Here is a 7,061-nt window from a genome sequence, read left to right as displayed (position 1 = left end):
CCAGTGCAATCAAGATAAAGCATGTTTCCATCACCCTCCAAATCTCCCTGTGTCCATCAGAGCCCATACCCCTCATCCATTCCACTTTTCAGGCCCAGGCAGCCACTGATCTATTTTCTGCCACGATAGATTAGGATCTCATATAAATGGAATCATAGAGTATGTACTCTTTTGTGCCTAGCTTCTTTCATTCATCAAAACATTAAAAAAAGATCTGTCAATATTTCTATGTATGTCCATAGCTTGCTCTTTTTATTGCTGAACAGTATTTTATTGTATGCACGTACCAAAATTTGTTTTTTTCTATTTTAATATGAACATTTGTGTATAAGTCTTTGTGTGGACACATCAAGTCTTTTTGCAAGAATAAACGTAAGACATATAAAAGGTTTGTGTAGAGCCCATAAGTTCAGTTGTCAAAGGGGAGAGGTGGGTGAAGTAGATAAGGAAAGCAGGGTAAGTATAAGCCGAAACGGGTGGTGGGGACTCCAAAAATTTACCATAGGATTAGTTTTCAACTCCTGGTTTGTAGAAATCATGTTAAGAAATATGAAACAGTAATGGATCAAAAGTAAGAGCTTTACAGATCAACTCATTCCTTTGGGTCAAGGAACAAAGCACCTTTTCCAGACTTTCCCTTTCCCACAAGCATCATGGCATTAAGAATCAAGAACATAAGATTTGGGCTTGATAGTCTTGGGTTCGAATTCCTGATCCACACCCACCAGCTATTTATATGATCCTGAACAAGCCTCCCAACTCTCTGAATCTTACTTTCCTTATTTGTAAAATGGGGATGATTTGATAACAGCTATCTCATAGAGGGTGATAAAGAATAAATGAAATAAAGGCTTATTGAGGTTAGTCTAAACATTTCCAGAAAAGCACTGATTCTCTCCCTCACTTTGGTGTAAGTTGCATGCCAGTCTCAGACACATTACTCCATCTTATGTTATTAAATCCTCCTTCTATTTTATTAACTAGGAAACGAGTCTCGGAGTGATAAGAGTGCAATGAGTCCAATGATGAGAGTGGAGGAGGAGAACCACCACCTCTAGCTGGACTTTGTGATGCCTCCCGAAAGCACAAGGCCTGGCCTGACACTTTTTGAGACCCTAGATGTCTGCCCTCACACATTTGCAGTGAGCCTCACCTTTCCCCCATCACTGCAGCCTCTGCCACTGTCCACAGCCCATATGTCCGATGTTCTCAGGAGTAACTGGAGGCAGAACTTTCCTAAGAGCAGCTCTCAGGCTAACCTGAACTGGGCTTTCAACTCAAGCGCTGCTCTCTACTGTTTTCCCAGGACCTGGTTCAGTGCCTGGCATGCGGTAGGACCTAGGTCTATGTGCATCGAAGGAAGCAAGAAAGGAGGAAGGAGCATGCTGGGAACAACATAGCTGCTCCTAACGAGAACATTCTTCCTACTGCCTGTGTGTGCATTTGCACGTGTGTGCGTGCACACACACACAGCTTGAACCCATGAATGATTGCAATAAAATGTAATTATATCCCAGTAAAAGGACAATTAGGCAGATTATTTCTATAGATGTGGTGTTGCTTTGGGGCTTATACTGTCTCTATTGAAAATTTTAAAGGTTATAGTCATTTGCTTTAAATTTTATATATTTTATATGTGTACACATACACACATAAACACACGTGTGTGTGTGTGAGCTAACTTACCAGAGAATAAAAGTTCAAGTAATAAAAAGATTATATTTAATTAGGATATTAAGGAATATCTTTCTACTAAACATTTTCATTCTAATGAGATAACTTTTAACTCTAATATTTTTTGGTTTTCATTTGCTTATGAAAATTTTGGAGCAATTCCTACAAAGAACACATTTCTGGGAGTTTTTTTCTTCCTACATTAATGGTGGATATAAAACAGTACCAAAATTTTCAACTCCAGGCTGTGTTTGGCAGGAGAGGACCTATTACAAGAAATAGACCAAAGATCTTAAATGACCAGGTATTTGGTGAAGTGCTCAGTAGAACAATTTTTGAAGGAACATTCTTAGAAACTGGTAACTTCTTTCTGTTGTCCCTTCATATCATGCTGGGGCTAGGTTTTTCAGTGTTGTAAGATATTGACTTGTGGGTAATACAGTCGCACCTAGAGAGCTGAAAGAGACTCAAGGCAGCACTGAGTTCCAAAGCTTCACTTTCCTGAAAAAGAAAGTGAAATATGGAATCTAAAAAACAAAACAACTGAATGAACACCAAACAGAAGCAGACTCATAGAGAACAAACTGGTGGTTGTCAAAGGGGAGGCAGAATAGGGAGACGAGTGAAATACGTAAGGGAATTAAGAGGTCCAAAATTGTAGTTATAAATAAGTCACAGGAATATAAAATGCAGCAGAGGGAATATAGTCAATAGTATTGCAATAACGTTGTATACTGACAGATGGTAAATAGACTTATTATGGTGATCATTTCATAATGTATAAAAATATCTAATCTCGATGTGGTACTCTTGAAGCTAATACAATATTGTAAGTCAATTATATTTCAATAAAAAAAAAGAAAGTGAAATGACTCCTTTAGTTCACAAAGCAAATAAGTGGCACTGGTTAAGTCCAGAAGCCCAGATCTTCTAATAGTCATGCCAGCGTTAACAAATGCTATACACCTTTCATTCCGAAAAGTTTTAAACATAGGAAAGCAGAAAAAAGTAGTACAATGAACAATACACACTCCATATACATTCAACAAATTTCAATATTTGCCACACTTGCTTGATATTTTTCTCTTTCTGTCTGTACACCTGAGTAAAGTGTAAGACTTACATACAATTCTTTTTGTCCTTACACTATATCCCATTAAAGAATGGTGGATGGTGGTTTAGTTGCTAGGTCATGTCCAACTCTTGCGACCCCATGGACTGTAGCCCACCAGGCTCCTCTGTCCGTGGGATTCTCCAGGCAAGAATACTGGAATGGGTTCCCGTTTCCTTCTCCAGGGGATCTTCCTGACCCAGGGATGGAGCCTGCATTTCCTGTATTGTAGGTGGTCTCCTCACTGCAGGTGGATTCTCCACTGCTGAGCCACCAGGGAAGCCCATCAAAGAATACCATACTCAAAAGTTACCTTACAAATTCTTTTCTCTGTATGGTTATGATATCAATTTGAAGCACAGTTAAGATCATTTATTCCTATTTTGATTACATTTGAGGGCTTGTTTCTTTCCATTTGATATAAGAATTTTTTAGAATATAAGCATTTACAGTGTTCAAAAGTCCAAGTGATATAAAAAATGTCCTTTCCATTTTATATCCTTACAGAAGCCTCACTCCCCTCCCCAACCCCTGTCCTTCATAAATAAATATTTTAATCCTACTGCAGTTTGTCCTTCCTGTAGTTCCATTTTAGAAAAATAAGCAAATACATATATCTTAATAGTCTTCCTTCTTTCTTACATAAAAGGTAGAAATTACTATTACTATAATGCAGTTCTGCGTCTTCATTGTGTTTCATTTAACAATATCTCCTGGAGAGATCTCTGTATTGGTTCATCATTTTCTTTTATGGCTACAAAACTTTCCATTATGTGGATGATCCCGACAGCTCCCTTTTAATGGACATGTGGGCCAGCTTAGATCTTTTGCCCTGAGATAATGCTACAGTGAATAACTATATTCTTTCACGCATATGTTGTTTCAGATTTGTGGAGGCTTTTTTTCAGAGCAGACTCTTACAATATTGCTTGCCAAAGGGTAAATGCGCGTATAATTTTAATGGATATGGCCAAATTCTCCTCCACAGGAACATAGCATTTTGCATCCTACCAAACCTGTGTGAGAAACCTGTTCCCACACAGCCTCACAGTGTCATCAAGCTTTAGGGTTTCTGCCAGCTAATAGGTAAGAAATGGTGTCTCAGGGCAGTGTTAGTTCACAGTTCTCTTATTATGAAAGAAGTTGAGCATTTTATTGTGTACTTAAAGACATATCTGTATATCTTTTCCTATAAATAGTATGGTCATGTTTTATGCCCATTTTTTTAAATTAAGTTTTTCTCTTTTTCTTAAGAGCCCTTTATATATTAGAGAATTAGTCCTTGATATAAATGAAAGTTGCAAATATCCTCACTGCCACCTTTGTCTTTTGTTGTTATTACTGATGTAGTTTGCCTACAGTGTTATTTTGTTACTCAATAAGAAGTTTTTAATGCATTTAAATTTATTATTTTTCCTTTTATTACTTTCAGCCTGTGAGTCATAGTTAGGCTTTCTTCACTGTGGATTATAAAGGAATCTCTTTTTGGTAATGCTCTGGCTTTATTTTTTATGGATACATGTAGATCTTGGGTCCATTTAGCATTTATTCTGGTAACACTGTAAGTTTTTATACAAATTTCATTTTGGCATTTGATTTTTTCTCTATTTCATAGCATTTTTAAGATTAATCAATCAAAAGTTTTTATATTTTATCATTGGCATCTGCTGGGGAAAGTCCAGGGACATCCTCAGGATGGATGACTTCGGCGAATGAAGAAAGATAGAGATAGAGATAAAGAACAACACGGGGTGACCGAGCTTCTTTGGTGAGCGAGGCCCCTTTTTATTTTATTTTCCTTGGGGCTTTTATACCCTGAGTTGTACATACAGCAAGGTGAAAAATGCAGAGTCAACTCAACATTCCATCAGTATTAACTTTTATCAATACCAGGTTCTTTTCTGCAAGAGTCTTATTTTTTGTACATCAGCTTCTGTCCCGGAGGCCTGTTGATATTCCATGAACTCCTTTTGATAAATGTTGGTCAGCCAGAACAATAATCTTCCTTTAAAGTGTTTCTTCCTAAATTCTTAGCCTGCGTCACCCTTAAAGTACAAAGTTACTTTTTTATGGAGCAAAGATTCAGTGGATTACAGCAAAGAAAGAACTTACCAACTCAGCCTCTAATGTTGCTAATGTTAAAGCAACTGCTTGCTATTTCTATATCTTAACTATATGCACTCCCAGGAACACAATGGATAAGGGATGTGAGAACTTGGCAGCAAGCATAGGCCCAACAATGTTGCAAGAGTCTGGATAAATCTGCCAAGTAAGCTAGAATGCTAACAGAGGGTTTGAAACACTCCTTTCATGCCCAGGAGATTTATCAACTAGAGCCCTAAGTTAACTCTTTTAGTCAGAGACAGCCCCCTGCTAATGTCAGAAGAGCTGGTGAAAGACATAAAATAGTTAGACAGATTCTGGTTCGGGGGGGGGGGGGGGTAGATGCTCGAGCAGGTCCAGGGGGTCCGCCGAGTCCTGAGGCCTTGCTTATCAGGACTCTTCGGCATGACCTTGTCATGGGTCGGATGGCCCAGGGATTCCCTCAAGTCCTGCATGACCTTGTCATGGGTGGGATCTCCCATGCTGGCTCCTGGCATCTCCCCCTTTTTTATTTTTTAAGACAGCCAGATGTAATTCAGTCGCAAGCTTCTGAATGCTCTGTGGAAGAATTCTAACAATACAAGGAAGAATAATTATGAGAAGCAATATTAGAGCGGCCACAGCAGCATAGCTAAGAATAGTAGACAGAATGTTTTTTCCTGAAATAAAGTTAGAGAATGTATGGAAAAGGTCACTTGCTATTCCTACGGCAGTAAAATCTAATTGGGAGTGCTCCATGGTCTTTATCTGATTATGAAGTTTTCCTAAATCTAAACTGATGTTGGAGCTGTTTCAGATACCTGAGATATGGTTTTTAACCTTTTCCCAACTATAATCTGTCTCATTCACTTTCAGAGGTGTTACACATATCCACCGGTAGTCGGCATGGCAGAACAGTGTCAATTTCACTTCTAAAGCCTGTAATTCAGCCCCAATATGTATTATTGCTTCTTCTAAAGCATCTACCCTCATTTCTAGTTTCCTGTCTATAACTTCCTGTGTTGCCAGCATTAAAGAGACATTCTTGGACATAGTATTAACATATGCACTTGTTGAGTCAATGATATTTGCCACCACAGTAACAGAAGCAATTGCGGTTATTAAGGCTGATATTCCCAAAATAAGTAAGCCCACAAACCGTCATGATCGCATTAAATCTTGTAGCTGTTGTAGCACAGCAAGACCATGATTATCATACCAATAAGTAGTTATAGTTACAGGCACCATAAGATAGGGTGGTCGTTGCAACACCACAAAAGAACAAATTTTATATTGAGGAGTCAAACAAGATGAGAGCATACATTGTTCACAAGACACTACATTAGGTCCACCTGAATAGTTCATTTGTATAGTAAGTTTTTCAGAATCATTAGTGAAAAGAAAAACATAGGGGAAGGGTAGACAAGCCAAAATAGAGTAAGTAGAATTACTTTTTGGCCGGGTTAAAGTAATAGGGGCAGTAGCAGCAAGGGCTGTCCAAATTTCTGGTTGCCAAAAGGTTTTGTCTTTAGAATGCATTAACTGTGGTCAGAATGACCTTTTCCTATTTGGAACCAGTCTGTTGTTCCATGTCCAGTTCTAACTGTTGCTTCCTGACCTGCATACAGGTTTCTCAAGAGGCAGGTCAGGTGGTATGGTATTCGCATCTCTTTCAGAATTTTCCACAGTTTATTGTGATCCAGACAGTCAAAGGCTTTGGCATAGTCAATAAAGCAGAAATAGATGTTTTTCTGGAACTCTCTTGCTTTTTCTATGACCCAGCAGATGTTGGCAATTTGATCTCCAGTTCCTCTGCCTTTTCTAAAACCAGCTTGAACATCAGGAAGTTCACGGTTCACGTATTGGTGAAGACTGGCTTGGAGAATTTTAAGCATCACTTTACTAGCATGTGAGATGAGTGCAATTGTGCAGTAGTTTGAGCAGTCTCTGGCATTGTCTTTCTTTGGGATTGGGATGAAAACTGACCTTTTTTTTTTCTTTAAAAAAATATAAATTTATTTATTTTAATTGGAGGCTAATTACTTTACAATATTGTATTGGTTTTGCCATACATCAACATGAATCTGCCACGGGTGTACATGGAAAACTGACCTTTTCCAGTCCTGTGGCCACTGCTGAGTTTTCCAAATTTGCTGGCATATTGAGTGCAGCCCTTTCACAGCAGCATCTTTCA

The 7,061-nt window shown here is 38.5% G+C and overlaps 1 pseudogene; it reads right to left on the bottom strand.

Moving 5' to 3' along the window:
- Window positions 1–4,402: 4,402 nt before the first annotated feature.
- LOC138420194 (endogenous retrovirus group K member 7 Env polyprotein-like) lies at window positions 4,403–6,406 on the bottom strand (annotated as a pseudogene).
- Window positions 6,407–7,061: the final 655 nt, after the last annotated feature.

Source organism: Ovis canadensis, chromosome 15 (assembly GCF_042477335.2).
Source record: "Ovis canadensis isolate MfBH-ARS-UI-01 breed Bighorn chromosome 15, ARS-UI_OviCan_v2, whole genome shotgun sequence".
NCBI lineage: Eukaryota > Metazoa > Chordata > Mammalia > Artiodactyla > Bovidae > Ovis > Ovis canadensis.
Note: the sequence above shows the minus strand (reverse complement) of the source record. Positions and strands in the feature narration are given on the sequence as shown.